At 47.2% G+C, this 17420-nt stretch overlaps 1 protein-coding gene across 3 annotated transcripts in view; it reads left to right on the top strand.

Moving 5' to 3' along the window:
- SH3PXD2A (SH3 and PX domains 2A) overlaps positions 1-17420 on the top strand; it is a 296411-nt gene that overhangs the window by 198949 nt on the left and 80042 nt on the right. The gene's annotated exons all lie outside the window — the stretch shown is intronic.

The raw sequence follows: 17420 nt of genomic DNA on the forward strand, positions 1-17420 counted from the left end.
CACAGTTTTAATCCCCATTTTACATGTGAGGTTAGTACAGTGCTCTGCACACAGTAAGTGCTCAATAAATACGATTGATTGATTGCTCTGCACACAGTAAGCGCTCAATAAATACAAATGAATGAATGAATGAACAGTGTTTGTCACATAGTAAGAGCTTAACAAATACCATCATCTTATTATTATTATTATTATTTTCTAAAGTATCAATCTCTTTAAATACTCCCTGCTCAAGTTATGTACACCCCAAACTCCTTTTGTTAAGATTTTAAATTGCCTATTGACAGGAGAATTCTAGCAATAGCCATGGAGAAGTTGGAGAAACCCTGGTAAATTCTTAGGAAGGCCATCAATGATTCCTCTAGAAAAGAACACTGTCCATTTATGGCTCAAGAATTCAGATTTCGTTTATTAAAAAAAAGTGAATGGAGGGGGAAGGCTTACAACAAAGCCAAACATGCAGAGAGAGACTTCTTTTTTTCCTTTTTTGGATAAATAAATACAATCCTTTTTGAAACTTGCAATGCTTTCCCCTGGTCTAGGGAATATAAATGCAAAATTGTACTAGCCCTCAGAGGTAGAAAACTGGCCAGTTCCTAAACTGAAAATAGTTTGACTTATTTCTGTAATCTATGTTTGAACAAAAACAGAATCAGCTTTCCAAAATGTTTCGGGTTCTTTAGTCCTCTGAGAAGCCATTGAAAATGCAATGTGATTTGTGGAAATGAAAACATTATGTTCCTTCTCATTATTCATTGAAATAAGCTAAGAGGTCAAAATAATTAAGAGTCATGACTTCAGACTTTTCTTCTTAATAATACTGAGTCCAGATGGGGGTTTGGATCATTTGCATTGGGAAACAGGATTCTGAGTTCAGGCTTTGGTTACTGAGTCCATATGCCTCTGTTTAATGTCATTCATTCAGTCATATTTATTGACCACTTACCGTGTGCAGGGCACTGTACTGAGTATTTGGCGTGTCCCTCGTAGTCAGTTGAATATTTGGGGCTAACAATTTTTTCAGAAATTCCAGCAGTTTGCTGACATCCTGTCAGGAAGCTGTATGCCCCAGTGGAAAGAGTACAAGCCTGGGAATTGAAGGACCTGGGTTCTAATCCCGGCTTGGATAAATCACTTAACTCCTCTGTGCCTCAGTTTCCTCAGCTAAAATGGGGGTATAATACCTGTTCTCCCTCCCACTTAAACTGTGAGCCCCATGTGAGACAGGATCTGTGTTCTGATTACTGAGTACTGATCCATGTTAGACAGGGAAAGAGCCACCAGTTTCCATGATCATCAGTGTCTCATTTTCCTTTCCATGTAACATGCCGTGCAGCAGTTTGGTGGGTCAGAATGTCAAACTTGAAAGTGTCAGCTGAAAAAACAAACCCTTTAGAGGTTTTGAAGGCAAACAGCATCCATTCCTCCAATTAAATTAGTAGTAGTAGTAATCGTATTTATTAAGTGTTTACCATGTTCAGAGCACTGAACTAAGTGCTGGCAAGAAGTACACAAGTGGGAATTAGACATGAACCCTGTCCCTTGAGGAGCTCACAATCTACAAAATTATAAAGGTATTCTACTTATTTGACTTTATTGTTCATGAGTAAAGAACTCTTTTGCAGGTAGCAAAAGATTGCAAGTTATTAACATGTCTGCTGTCTACAGATTTCCCTACCCTCACTCCCAAAACAAAATTATTTGGTGATAAAATCTGGTATACTACTTTATCGTCTCCAAGATTTTCTACCCAAATGTTTCCAACTCATTCTCTAAGTGTCTTTTTGAGCAGTCCTGTCCACCCCATCGTTGACTCTAACATTTTATTGTAATGACTTACATTCTACAGTCTGATGTAATCACAAAGTTCAAAGAAATCTAAAGCGGGACATTGGTCTGACTCCAAAGATGGTGATGGGATGGTCAAAGCAAACCTCCTCAATGAAGATTATAAACTCTTCAAAGAAAGAGAGCATTGTTGGGAGAACCTCACTGCAGTCACGCAACTTCTCAGTGCCTCAGTGTCCTCATCTATATAATGGGGATTCAAATCCTCTTCTCCCTCCTATTTAGACAATGAGCCCAGTGAGGGACAGGAACTCTGTCCAACCTGTTTATTTTGTATCTAACCCAGCACTTAGTACAGCAGTGGTTGGCACATAGAAAGTGCTTAACAAATACAAGTACCATCGTTATTATTTTATTGTTATTATTAGACAGAACTTTTCCTTTGATACACTCGAGCCTCAATTTTCAGTCATTCTCTGTCATCCACCAACCAAGAAACCTAAGGAAACTACCTGTTAGTAAAGATGATCCTGTGTTTCTTGATATGCTTAAGAGAAGCAGTGTGGCTCAGTGGAAGGAGCGTGGTCTTGGGAGTCCGAGGTCATGGGTACTAATCCCGGCTCCCCCACATGTCTTCTGTGTGACCTTGGGCAAGTCATTTAACTTCTCTGAGCCTCAGTTACCTTATCTGTAAAATGGGGGTTAAGACTGTGAGCCCCACGTGGGACAATGTGATCACCTTGTATTCCCCCCAGCGCTTAGAACAGTGCTTTGCACATAGTAAGTGCTTAACAAATGCCATCGTTATTATTTGGAATGTCTGCCTCTTTACCTGGCCCCCAAATCCTTCCCAGCTAAACAGAGATGAGGGGAAAATTATGAATCATCCTGCCCAGCCCCAGCAGATTTTGAGAATACTTTTAGTTTTTTTGTGGTATCTGTTGAGCACTTACTATGCATCTAACACAGTTCTAAGCACTGGGGTAGGTACAAGCTAATCAGATGAACACAGTCCATGTCATTCATTCATTCAATCGTCTTTATTGAGCGCATACTTTGTGCAGAGCACTGTACTAAGCACTTGGGAAGTACAAGTCAGAAACATATAGAGACGGTCCCTACCCAACAACGGGCTCACAGTGTAGAAGGGGGAGACAGACAACAGAACAAAACATGTATACAGGTGTCAAAATCGTCAGGACAAATAGAATTAAAGGTATATGCACATGTCCCATATGGGGCTCAGAGTCTTAACCCCCATTTTACAATTGAGGAAATGGAAGCACAGAGAAGTGAAGTGACTTGCCCAAGGTCACACAGCAAGCAATTGGCAGAGCCAGGCCCCTCAATTAATCTTAAATACCCAGAGGTGGGAATCGATCTATTGTGATGTCTGGATCCGAAGCCCCTTTAGCAGGAGGAAAGTTTCAGTCTTGAGGAGGGAGGCAAGCTTTTTCTTCATACCTAAGAACCTTACTAGTTGTGGGAACGGAATGATAACCGGTCCTGAGAGGACTAAGTCAGCTCTAGGCTGTGCTGTTACCTGAGATAAGTCGACAAGCCTTGATGGTTTAGTTTCTGCTTTTTGAGGGCCAAACCTTCCCCTCCAGCCAGGCCTCTTCCCCCCTCCACTCGCACACAAAACCCAGATTATAGCCCATGCTTGCTTTGGGGCCTTGACAGTGAATCATATCAATGTAATGCACCGATTTCATTGTTTTCCACATCACAGGCAAGACGTGTAGAAAAGGAAAAGTCTTGTGCCCCAGATGCAGAAACCTCAGTATTGCACTGTGGGTCAGGTTAGGAGAATTATTAGGTTACTATTCTTAGACAGTCGTCTAGACTGTGAGCCCACTGTTGGGTAGGGACCGTCTCTATATGTTACCAACTTGTACTTCCCAAGCGCTTAGTACAGTGCTCTGCACACAGTAAGCGCTCAATAAATACGATTGATTGAATGAATAATAATAATAATAATAATCATGGCATTTATTAAGCGCTTACTATGTGCACTGTTCTAAGCACTGGGGAGGTTGCAAGGTGATCAGGTTGTCCCACGAGGGGCTCACAGTCTTCATCTCCATTTTACAGACAAGGTAACTGAGGCACAGAGAAGTGAAGTGACTTGCCCAAAGTCACACAGCTGACAATTGGCGGAGTCGGGATTTGAACCCTTGACCTCTGACTCCAAAGCCCGGGCTCTTTCCACTGAGCCACGCTGCTTCTCTGAATGAATGAGAAAGCCGACATTGTCCATTTGGATGTTTCCGAATCAGCTCTCAAAATTTGCCTCTGATTTGTCACCGGACACCAAGCCACTTTGGCGATGGTTGAGAAGAAGATAATCTCAGAAGGTCTCCTTTTCAGCAAGAAATCTTGGAGTTAGTATATTCCGGTGACAAGGGCCCCAATGAGGAGCTCAAAGTGTTCTGGAGGATAAATCAGAACCGTCAGACTTGCTGCCACGACAGGATGAATTCACTTGATGAGTGTGAATTGGATAACTGTCATTCCTCTCCAGGAAAGAGCTGGAGTGACTCCAGACCAGAAACCCAGCACCATCCACCCCACAAGGACACATGTCAGGGCTTGTGACCCGATGTCAGTCCCGTCCACAAACTCTAGCGGAGGTTTTCTGCATCCACCATCCATCCAGAGCCTTCTTGCTTGGGCGCTCTGCATCTGTTGAACATTTTCTTTGCTTTCTGTGACAATATATCAATCAAGCATATTTTTTGAGCGCTTACTGTGTGCAGAGCACTGTACTAAATGATTGGGAGAGTACAATATAACAGAGTTGGTAGACACATTCCCTGCCCACAAACGAGCATATAGTCCACAATCGAAGCAGTGTAGCTTAGTGGAAAGAGCCCCGGGCCTTGGAGTCAGAGGACCTGGGTTCTAATCACACCTCTGCTACCTACTGTGTGACCTTGGGAAAGTCACTTCACTTCTCTGTGCCTCAGTACCCTCATCAGCAAAATGTTCTCCCTCCTACTTAGGTTGTGAACCCCAAGTGGACCCTAATTATCTTGTATGTACCTCAGCATTTAGTACAGTGCTTGGCACATAGTAAGCTCTTAACAAATACCACAGTTATTATTCTTATTAGGCAGTTTATGCTAGGAGAAGCAATCCAAGTTGCAGATGAGCTCAGTCAGCTCCAGTATAGTTCTTAGGACTAGGCTGCCTCTTGGAGCCTCCCAGTCTCGTGGAAAGAGTGCTGGATTTAAGACTGAGAGGCCCTTTTCCAGCTTGAGTCCCACCCACCGCTGCCTGAGGGGCCGGCCTCTGTTAGCTCATCTGTATAATGGAGATTAAGACTGTGAGCTCCATGTGGGATATGGACTGTGTCCAAACTAGCTTGTATCTACCCAAGCACTTCACAAGTACCATAAAAAAAAAAGTATTCATTGCCACTCTGGTTCTACCAGTGGGAGAATTTGGATCCCGGGCGGCGTGCTGAAGGGTTAACGTTCGCCGGCCCTTTTGGCTTGTGTTATGGATGAAGGCGGAATAGCCTCCCGGAGTGAGGAGCTGAGTTATCTCCACTCCCCTTTCTCCCTCTCAGAATGTCGCTCGCTTCTGCCTGAGCTTGCCTCCCCGAGGACGATCTTCCGAGGCCTGCCCCAGTCACGTGGAAGCCAGATGTGGAGCTTTTCAAAATTGTGCAAGTGTGGTGTGTGCGCGCACGCACGCTTGTGTGTGTTTGTGCATGCGTGCGGGAGCTCGACTCTGTTTACGTGGCAAGGGGAAGCCATTGGGAGATCACTCTGAATCCAGCCAGTAGAAAAAGGCAGAGGCAGGGATTCAGAGGGTCAGACCGGCAGCAACAACTGCTCCGGGGAGTTAGACCCAGTCGTGCTCTGATCGGGCATTGCAGATAATCAAGTTGTTGAGCTCAGACTCTCATTTCCTGTAACATCCGTCTTGCCCGGCGAGCAGATTATATTATCGAATCTCTCTTTGAAAAGAGCTATATGGCAGATGCTTGAGATCTGCAGGCATCTTGCATGACAATGATTTTATTTTCAAGGAGATTTCTTTAATAGCTCAGGAGGAACGTCTCTCGGCCGTTTCTGGTTTAGATAAAGCAGGAGAAGAATTGTGAGGTTTAGATGGTGTCAGTCATATTTGTTGCTAAGAAGGCAAGAGTGGCTCAGGAGGCTGGATGTCAGGAGACCTGGGTTCTAATCCTGACACTAGCCCTGACTCGCTGACTGACTGGTGGTGGGACCTTGGGGGTAAGTCTTCCTGCCTCTTTGTCCCGTGAGCTATGTCACAGTGAAGGGGGAACATGAGGGTGAACTGCAGCTGGATCCTCTCAGGGAATAAGTTGTTTGTGCAGCCGTACCATGACCATGCAGGGGAGTGAAAAAATAGTCACTTCTTTCCCCACATTTTCCTCAGTGCAGTGGTGATGAGGCATCTGTTGGCAGGAAGTTCTGATCACCCCAGGATAGCACTGGAGTCATATGCTCCTGGGTTTCCATTTTCATTTCAGTTATTAGTTGGCCACAGCCTTACGTCTTCCATGTGAAAAGCCTTTGGGCCTGGGCTAATTTGCAAGGTGGCTTTATTTTTTTTTGGACATTTGTAGTACTTACTCTATGCCAGGCACTATACTAAGTGCTGGGGCAGGTACGAGCTAATTAGGTTGGACACAGTCCATGCCCCAAATGGGGTTCACAGTTTTAATCCCCACTTTACACATGAGATAACTGAGAAGTGAAGCGACTCGTCCAATGTCACACAGCAGACAAGTGGCCGAGTTGGGACTAGAACCCAGATCTTTCTGACTCCCAGGCCACAATGCTAATTTTTTCCAGCCCACGGGGTAGTGTGACCCCTGGACACACCCATGACATCACATGTGTTACACTGGGCACAGAATGAAATGTGATGACATCATATGCACTTAGAACAGTGCTTTGCACATAGTAAGTGCTTAACAAATGCCATCATCATCATTATTATTATTATTATTATATGCACCCATTCTGCCCAATTCTAGAGTGTTTCTCTAAGGAGAACCCTGGCATCCTGTGAACTTGGGTGCCGGGACGAAGCTGCATGTTGGGGAGGCTGGGTGCAAAAAACTACAATACTCAGTAGGGGAGCATTTGAGACCATATTAATCAATGGTATCTATTGAGTGCCTTTGGTGAGTGGAACACTTAGTGAGCACTTGGAATTAGTAGACCTGATCGCTGCCCTTAAGGAGTTTGCAATCTAATTAGGGAGCAGACTCTAAAGTACATTGTAGATAGGAGGTGGGGATGAGTGCCAAAGAGTTCAAGTAATGAGAAAGTGCAGAACGGGCAGATGGGGAAAAACAGTGGGAAGCTGAGAGATTAATCAGGGAAGGCCTCCTGGAGATGTGTTTTCAGAAGGGATGTGAAGATGGGGAAAGCAGAATCAATCAATCCCTGGTATGTTCAGAGCCCTAAGCTAAGCTCTTGGGAGAGTACAGTACAACAGAATTAGCAAATGTGCTCCCTGCCCATAACAAGTTTACAGTCTAGTGGGACTGTAAGTGTTCTGGATGAGAAATGGGAGGAGTTCCAGGCTGGAGGGAGAGTGTTAGCAAGAGGTCAGCAGTGAGAGAGAGAAAAGGAAACATGCACAGAATGGTGTTTTAGAAAAAGGATCCTGGCAGCAGGGTAATATGTGGGCTGGAGAGGGGAAAGACAGGAAAGCCAGCAAGGAGGTTAATTTAGTAGCCTAGGTGAGCTTTGATAAGTGTCTGGCCAGGGTGGTGGAGGTTTAGATGGAGAAGAAAGGGTGTATTCCGGAAATGTTGAGGAAGAAGAAGCAACAGGATTTGGTAACAGACTGAATATAGGGGTTGAAAGAGAAGAGGCAGTCAGGGATAATGCCAAAGTTTTAGAGATGGAGAAGATGGTTGTGGTGTCAAATGTGATAGGAAAATTAGGTGGTGGAAAGGATTTGAGAGTGAGTTAAGGAGTTCAGGTTTGAACATATTGATTGTTAGGGGCTGGTGGGACATTCCTGTATTGAGGTCCTGGAGGCAGGAGAAAATGGGAGATTTCCAAGAAGGGAAAAGGGTGAGACTAAAAGGTAGATCTGTTAGTCATCTGCATGGAGGGAAGTGAGTATAGATTGAGAAGAGAGGGGGATTCCAGAATGGTGCCCTGAGAGACCACCCCCTCAGTTGGTGAGAGGGGGTAGAGAAGACAGAGGAAGAGCCAAGGAAAGAGATTGAGAAGGGTCACGCAGAGAGGTCAGAGACTCTTCAAGTAGTGGCGGCAGAAATGTTGAGATGGGTCATAAGGGTGGGTTCTGGTGGTAATCTCAGCTCTGACGATTGCAGCTATCTCTCCTGATCTTCCTTTTTCAACTTAGTGGCAGAGCCATGATTAGCCCTCAGAGCTCAAATTCCAGGCTTAGTTTTGGATCAATTAATCAATGGTATTTATTGAGCACTTACTGTGTGCAGACCACTACATGCACTTTGGGAAAGTACAATACAGTCGGTAGACACGATCCCTGCCTTTGAGGTGTTTTCAGTCTTATGGATCAGTTCTCAGTCAGGGGGTCACCAGCCCTCCATGTCCCACAGAAAGATCTCAAGGGTTGGAGAGTTTCCAAGCCCAGAGCCTTTGCACCTCTTGTTCGGCAGGGGACTTGTGAAGCCAGGGAAGGCAGGTCCTTTTTCACCCATATAGTAGAGTTGATTTTCGAGAGACCACTGCCCAGACTCTCCCATTATTATGACACCTCCAGGAGCTCAGAGCAGAAGCTGGGTTGCCGGAACTTCAGGTCAAGGGCGGCTTCCCCTGGGAAATTCTGTACCTGCACCATCCTCTCTCTCAGGACCGTCCTTGGGGGAGAGTCAATCTGGGGGGTCATCCTGGAAGAGCTTTTGTGAAGTCTTGCTCTCAGAAGGTTGGAGGGGAGGAGTTTCCCCAGAGGACAGGGACACACTTGGCAAAGGGAGAAGGCAGCAAAGTGGTTCCTAAGAGTCACTGGTGCAGTGTTGTCGGGGGGGATGGGAGATTTCAAAGTACAACGTTGGCCCTCACTCAATTAACTTGAGCCCCAAACCATTTAAGAGTGCCCACTCCTTCTCCTTAGCCACTCCTGGAGACTATATTTGAACGGAAAATGTATGACAGCCCCTGTTCTAGAGTGCTGTTTACCAGTCACTTCCTCAGAGGCTCACCCAGGCCTGAGGCTGCTCCCTTATGTGCCCCCAGTTTGTCACTTCCCCGGGATTCATCAGTTACCCCGGAGCTTCACTGGAAGTGTCGGAATGGCAACGGGCGTCAACCCCCTTTTGCAGGACTTTGATGCCTGGGGCTTCAAGTTCATGGGAATAATCTCTGAATGCGTCTCTGACCTTCTCCCCTCTGTTGCTCAGCTTATACACAGTCCCGGTTCCCAGAGACGGAGCTAGAGAGGAGGGGGTCCTGGGGGCTGGATCCAGATGACTTCATCCAGCCTCCCTGGCTTCTCGCCCTCTTTCCTGCTCCTGCCTCCAGGGTGTTAGCCGAGACGTGAGATTGACAAGATGGATGGAGTTTCCTATCAGGAAGGATGGCTGAGCTTCAGTCTTGAGATAGGACCAAGAACTTGAGCAGAGGAATTGGTTAGAGTACTAGTGGCGTGCTCAGTGCCACTCGTCCTCTCATCCCTACCCATCCTGTTCCCACTGGGGCCCAGAGAGCCATGAACAAATAGAGAAGCAGGGGTGCAGCACAGCATGAAATAGATGAAGTAGCGTGGCTCAGTGGAAAGAGCGCGGACTTGGGAGTCAGAGGTCATGGGTTTGAATCCCAACTCTGCCACTTGTCAGCTGTGTGACCTTGGACAAGTCACTTAACTTCTCTGTGACTCAGTTACCTCATCTGTAAAATGGGGATTAAGACTACGAGCCCCACATGGGACAACCTGATCACCTTGTATCCCCCTGAGTGCTTAGAACAGTGCTTCACACATAGTAAGTGCTTAAAAGCACACTATTATTACTATTATTATTTTTTTTATGTGCAGTCAGTCTTGGCCCTCCTTAGCTCTGAGCAGAACCAGGATGAGAACATGGCTCTCCTGAGTGCCACAGTGGTGCTCAAGAGCCAGGAGATGAGGGAAGCAGTGAATCCTGGATCAGTTTTAGGAATCAGAAGACCTGCATTCTAATCCCAGTAATGCCACTTGTCTGCTGTGTGACCTTAGACAAGCCACTTCACTTCTCTGCGCCTCAGTTCCCTCATTTGTGAAATGGGGATTAAATCCTACTCCCTTCTACTTACTCTGTGAACCCCAAGTGGAACAGGAACAGTGTCCAACCTGAGTATCTTTTATGTACTCTGGGGCTTGGCATATAGTGAGCAATTAGCATGTACCGTAATAATAATGATAATAACAATAATAATGAGGCTGTAGTGATTGGCTTTCTTAGGGTTGTTGCCAGCTCTTAGACCACCCTGCAAGACCTCTTGCATTTAGCCTCAGTGGAGCGTTCCCTCCACGGTCTCGGTTCTATGTAGCTGTACCGAACTCGTGTGCACCTGGGGCTCGGATTTTTTCAGTCCTCTGTGTTCTTCCCACTCCTTTGCCCTGCCCTAAATTGAAGAGAAAGCATGTTAGCAAGGAGTACATTGGTGTCAGCCAACAACTGCAGCAAGCAATTCAGCTAAGGGCATCTCTTTCATTTTCCTATCCCTCCCTCCTCTCCTCCCCCCAGCACCTTCTACTCCTTTACTTCCTTTCTTCCTCTTTATGTCCTCTCACTCGCCTAACTGTCCTGGTCCTGCCACTCCCTAAGAATGACCTTCTCTTCACCCACTCTTCCTGAAGGCAGCACCTGTCTCTAACACGGGGCTGTGAGCAGGCTAAATAGATAACTTCCATTTAGGTTGCAGTGTTCTGTCTCTCTGCTGTCTCCCATCCATCTCCCCACCATCTCTCTCCTCCTTTCCCCCTCTCTCCCCATTCTCTTTTCCCTGCCTCCCTGCTTTCTTTCCCCTCTTTCCTTCCTCTCCCCACCTCTCTATCTTATGAGATTTCTCCTCCCTGAGCAGAATATCATTTGAAGGCTAAGCTAGTACAGACTCTGGAGATATACTTATGTTGGCACCTTGGCCTTTCTCTGCCGTTTTTCTAGGCTGAATGCATTTGCTCCACTGCCATCTTCCCCAACCTTTGCCAAGGTCTCTGTCTGTGTAAAGCAGATGGAGACCTGCCGTTCCAAATTCTCTTCACACCCCAAGCCCCATAAACATGTCCTACCTTCACCCCCAAGCCCTCTGCCCCAATCACCTGATCGAAGATTGGCGGCAGAGGGGGTAGTGGGAGGTGGAGGGCTTGGCTCGGAGCTGCAATTTCTCCCAGGAGTTTGGCCACTCCTTACCTGGTTTCCACCAGTCTGTTGTTCATTCCTCTCCTTGCTTTCCCACCACCTCCCAGAGGCAAGCCCTTTTGGAGGCTCCTTTCCCAAATCCCGGATGGGCTTGGAGGAGTGATGGGATTGGGTTATGGCCCTCTTCTCTGCTCTGTTCTCTCCCTGAGTGTGAAGAGAGACCCCCCACAGGCAGGTGCCAGTTCAATCCCTCACATCATATCCATCCCTGAGAAGCAGCGTGGCTCAGTGGAACGAGCCCGGGCTTGGGAGTCAGAAGTCATGGATTCTAATCCCGGCTCCACCATATATCTGCTGTGTGACCTTGGGCAAGTCACTTAACTTCTCTGAGCCTCACCTCATCGGTAAAATGGGGATTAAGACTGTGAGCCCCACGTGGGACAACCTGATCACCTTGTATCCCCCTAGCACTTCGAACAGTGCTTTGCACATAGTAAGCGCTTAACAAATGCCATCATTATTATTAGGATCCCAAGTGTATCTGGAGCCACCATGAAGCCTCCCTTGATCTTCATGGAGAATTTTCCGGAGCTCATCCGGTCCTCCTCCTTGAAAAAGTAGAGGGTGCCTTTAAAAAAAATTAAAATAAAAAAGGAAAAAGGCTCCAGGATATTCCGGAGCCGGCTGGCCGGGAACAAACAATCCCACTTCCCTTCCAAGCTGTGTGAGCGGTCCCGGCCGCCCTGGCGTGCTCTTCCCGCAGCACAGCTCTCTGAGGACAGGAAGCAGAGGGCTCATTCCTTTCCCCATATTCCATTCCTCTTTGGAATTTGCTCCAAGCCTCGGGCAGAATTCCCATCTCACCCAACAGCCCCAAGGACCGCATCCCAGGGTCGCTTCTGAGTGGGTGCTTGGCTTCCTTCTTGGGAGAGCTTCAGGGGCTGCCACCGGTAGGCTGGCGGGGCCACCGGGGCTCCGCTTCCTCGCTGCTCCTGGGTCCGGGACATACGTGGGGAGAAGGAGGCTGAAGAAGGGCTGCCAACTTGCTGGGGAAAGGCTGGAAGCAATTAGAGCGTAAACGGTTTTTGGGGAGAAGGTGGAGGAGGAGAAAGGGGTTTAATTCTAAGCAGATGTAGCAGAGCAGCTCAGATGTGTGGGCGGCTTCCCCCTCCATCAGCCCCCTTGCCAGCTTGCCTGCCGGTCTTGGCTGGAGCGGTGTGGTTCGTGGAGGGCGGTGGGGCGGGGGATGTGATGGGAACTGGAGCTGCTGACTGGCGGCTCTTGCCAGTTCCGTCTTCGAGACTGGCCGGGGTCAGCCGCCACCGAAGGGGTCTGGTGCAGAGAGACGCGGGGGTCTTGCCTGCAGATGAGCGGGAGGCTGAGAAGACCTTCCTGAGCACCCCACCCCCACCCCCCGACCCATTTCTGAAGTGAGCTGTGCCAGCCTGCAGGCTTCCAGAGCTCCCCTGAACCCCATACAGGCAGACGGAGCCCAGGTTCTGGCTGCTCGCTGGCTTATTCTTCATAGTTTGCATCTTTGGCTGTCTTCATTTCTGTCTCTGCCCAGCAGGCTCTTAGCCCATTATTAATATCATTCACTTTTATTCACATTAGAGCAAGGCAACCATTTGCCAGCAGTGATGTAATCCTTTCCTGCTGTGATTGAAAGTGCCTGGTTACAGGACAGGTACCCAGAATTAGTCTTCCCCCCAAGTTGATGCCAGGCTGTTTCCCATTCCTTATGGTGTTGGCCACATGGTGATAGAGCTCTTTAGTCACGAAGATGGTACTTAGCTTCACTCTGATTTTTTTCTTGTTGTTAACGCTGAACCACCCTCTCCCATCCAAAGCCCTGAGGTAGTATCACATCCTTCAGGAGCACAGAGGAAGGGGGCCAGAGGGAGAGGGAAAGAGCACATTAATAATAATAATGGTATTTGTTAAGTGCTTACTATGTGCAAAGCACTGTTCTAAGTGCTGGGGAGGTTACAAGGTGGTCAGGTTGTCCCGGAGGGGCTCATAATTTTAATCCCCACTTTACAGATGAGGTAACTGAGGCCCAGAGAAGTTAAGTGACTTGCCCAAGGTCACAGAGCTGACAGTTGGCAGAGCTGGGATTTGAACCCATGACCTCTGACTCCAAAGCCCATGCTCCTTCCACTGAGCCATTCTGCTTCTCCCTCCGCCTTCTCCCTTCCCTCTTTCCTCCACTCTCCCCCCTTTTCCTCTCCCACTCCCTTGCCCGTCTTCTCTTTTCTGTATATTTGCCCATTTAGTTGATTTTCTGGTATTTGCTGCCGTTGCACACTGGGGATCCCCTCCCTTCAGTGGAGACCCAGCTAGGAGGGTTGGCAGCTGGCTGGACCCGAGGTGAGATGTCTGGAGGCAGGTCACAGTTTTGGCCAGCCTTTTACAGACTACTTAAAACCTGCCCTCCGCAGACTGTTGTTCCGCAAGCAGCCGAATGCCCCACCACCCCTTTCCCAAACCCTCCCTCGACATTCTTCATTAACCCAGGCATCAGTTGTTTGTGTTTTCCAGGCAGCTCCTGGGATGGGGTCAGTTTCAAGGTAGATGATATCGAGGTACAGTGAGTATATTGGCATTTGAGGAGCAATGTTGCAGTGGGAGATCAGCCTGTTAAGGTAGAAAGGGACAAGTTGATGGAGTGTTTTAAAAGCAGATAGTAAAGAGTTTCTGTTTAACCCCTATCCTTCCCCAGCTTCCCTCACCCTTCACTCAGTTATTTGCCTCCAGGTTCCTCCCACCTCGTTGCTCCTGTCTGAAATTCCCTTACGGGAAAAGGTTGCAACCCTTTTCAAACCGCCCACATGTTGCTTCCTCTAAATATTCCAAGGAGAAGTCTCCAAGGATGTAGCGCTCAGGAAAGCAGGCAGCTGCTGCCTCAGAAATTGCAGACCCTGATGGCCATAGCCATTCCACTGAGCCTAATATTTATTGAGCACTTACTACGAGCAGAGCACTATACTAATCGCTTGGAGAGAGTACATTACAACAGAATGTTCCCTGCCCCTCATGAATTTATAGTCCTCACTGATCTGCCGTCCAGGAATTTGTTCCAGGAAGTTGAAAGTGCCCTACCCATTGCTCATAGAAATTGGATTTCAGCCATTAGTGAGTTGCAACATGGTGGAACTCTCAAGAGCATTGGGCAAGATTTATGTTGAACTAAGTCCCGGCGGGCAGAACTTTTCCTGGGTTAGATCCTGGTGGGAGCCAGGCTTGACATAGCCTGTGTCTCCATATTTTGGGCTTCCTCCAAGCAGGGAGGTGGAGGCAGCAGCTTCAGCCAGGTGGGTGAACTGAGGCATTGCCACATGAGAACCTAACACAGTGCCTTGCCCAAAGTAGGCTCTCAATAAATTCTACTGATCGATTAGGATGTTATGCAGCAGTTTGTTTTGGGGTTGACACTCTGTCCTAGTCCCACAGCCTTGCACAGCTAAACTGAATCAGGGTAGAGAGGAGGGGAGATGTCTGTTCCAAACCTGGAAAAATCTAGCTTGAAGAGTCCTGGTCCTTTGGGTGGAAGCCATTTAAGCGCTCACTCCGGTGGTCACCAATGAACCACCAGAGCTGCTGTTCTCACAGAGCCTCCTCTCAGCTGCACCCCAACAGTCGGGGACTGCCCGAATACTCCCATACCGTGGGTGACTTGGGGAAGGAGGTTTGACCCTTTTCAATTTGGTTGAATGTTTGAGCTAAACCTCAGAATCACTGGTTTTCCAGGGAAGGCTGTTTGCTCACTACGATTCAGGAAAGCAAAAATTCTCATTCTCATAAGAAGCCACTCTGCTAAAAAATCCACCTCTCCCAGGATATCCTCCCAGCTTAACCCCACCTGATTCCTTAGCATTACCTGAGAAGCAGATTGACCACGTGGAAAGAACGTGGACCTGGGAATTAGATAACCTGGGTTCTAATCACAGCTCTGCTGCTTATCTGCCGTGTGACCTTGGGAAACTCACTTAATTTCTCTGCCTCAGTTTCCTCATTTGTGAAGTTGCCAAATTGTGCTTTCCAAGCTGTCAGTACAGTGCTCGCACACAGTAAGCGCTCAATAAATACGAATGAATGAATGAATGAATGAAATGGGGATTAAATCCTAAGTAGCAGCGTGGCTCAGTGGAAAGAGCCCGGGCTTGGGAGTCAGAGGTCATGGGTTCTAATCCCAGCTCCACCACTTATCAGCTGTGTGACTTTGGGTAAGTCACTTAACTCCTCTATGCCTCAGTTACCTCATCTGCAAAATGGGGATTAAAACTGTAAGCCCCACATGGGACAACCTGATTCCCTTGTATCAACCCCAGCGCTTAGAACAGTGCTTTGCACATAGTAAGCACTTTAACAAATACTATAATTATCCAGAGCTTAGAACAGTGCTTTGCACATAGTAAGCACTTAATAAATGCCATTGTTATTATTGCTACCTAGACTGTGAGCCCCATAAGGAACAGGGATTGTGTCCAACTTGATTGTCTTGTATCTACCCCAGTGCTTAGTACAGTGCTTGGCTCACAGTAAATGCTAAGCAAATACTATTATTACGATAATAGTAGTGGACATTTTTGTTTCATCGCCTACACCTCTTTGTATCACTGTGCTTGGCCTTTGTCAACTGCATCTGATGTCTTGGAATTTGCTCCATTTTTTTTTTTATGGTATTCGTTAATACTATGTTCCAGGCTCTGTTTTAAGTGGTAAGGTTGATAGACGGTAATCATGTTGGGCACAGTCCATGTCCCACACGGGGCTCACATAACTCCCCGTTTTACAGACACGGAGAAGTTAATTGACTTGTCCAAGGTCACAGAGCAGACAAACGGTGGAGCTGGGATTAAAACCCCTTTGGATTCCCAGGCCTGTGCTCTACCCAGTAGGTGACACTGCTCCATTTCTTCCACTTCTTCTCCAGAGCAGGGGCAATGCGTCCTTTGGAACTCCCCTCAATATCATTGCAGCATTCTGCACATAGTGGCTGGACCTGCCTGGGATAAGGCATGTTTTTGGAACGGAATTCCTGTGGGAAATTTTCTTTTCTGACCCGCATCTATGTCAAGCTAACAATAGCAAGCATTGCCCCGTACAGTCTAGGACTTGCGTTTCTAGGGCCACATGCCTCTGGTATGACCTCAGGTCCTTCCTCAGTGACATCAGCTCTTCTGTCCTATTAGCTGATAGCGTTTCAGGCTTTTCCAATCCCGAGTCCTGTCTCTTCACCCTTCTGTTACCCTGGAGATATCCATGGCCCTCCCAGAACTCAATCCAGGGGGTCCATCGACAGGGTGAGGGGAGCAACCCGGAGCCCCAGAAGCCCTGGCCAGCCCCTGATGATCTGGGGGCTCTTCAGGCCAGAAATACTTATCTGCTCAGACCAAGCAAACAGTCTCCAGCCGATCTTGAGATACGGCAGCCAAGTTTATAGTTTGCTCATCCTTCTGTGATTGGTTCAAAAATAAAGTTGGAAACATTTGCGCCACCAAGAACTCTCTGGATTCTCACTTCATATAAAACACAGAGGGGGTCCTCGCTGCTCACGGCCAAATAAACAGCCTAAAACTGTTTCCTTTATTTTGCCAGCGTTGGCCATTTCTTGCATTTGAGACGTTAGAATCATTTGGAGCACTTTCTGAATTCTGGTGACAGAAATGGGGAATGCGTTGCTTGGAATTTTCCTCTCCTCCAGAGATGAATCATTGGCACGACAGACATTTGAATGTCAATAGCCCCACTTCTATGGTTTTATGGACAGAACCACATAGAATATGAGTCTGCAGTATTGATGCAGGAGAAAAACCAAACGAAACCAAAAATAAAAAAACCTTTGAGACCTCAAAAGAAAATTTTACCAGTTGATATGGGTTCATTCCCCTTCTGCCATGAATGCCCTATTACCTTAGGGAAGTTTTTCAAAAGAGGAGTTATGTTGAGAGCCCCTTTCCTTTTATTTATTTCTCCAACACTTGTGAAAGTCCTAGTTCTTCAAACCTTTTGTTTGAAATTCAGTCTGGTCCAGGCAGTGCCATGTGTGACTCATTAGTTACCTTTGTTACAGCCCTTCTCTGGCCTGGAAATACTGAATGTGCATGCAGACCCCATGAATCAGTTGCAGGTGAGGTTGGGAGTGGATAAGGGTGTCTTTGTCAGTCCAGTGTTAACTTGCCCGAGACATGTTGCGTGTGCTCTCCAAAAAACAATTTTAGATTCTTGAGATATTAGCACCACATGGATTCCTGGATCTCCACAAACACCTCATTATCCTCCCGTCCAAATTGTGCTGGGTTGT

The sequence above is a fragment of the Tachyglossus aculeatus genome, chromosome 16 (genome assembly GCF_015852505.1).
Source record: "Tachyglossus aculeatus isolate mTacAcu1 chromosome 16, mTacAcu1.pri, whole genome shotgun sequence".
Classification (NCBI taxonomy): Eukaryota; Metazoa; Chordata; class Mammalia; order Monotremata; family Tachyglossidae; genus Tachyglossus; species Tachyglossus aculeatus.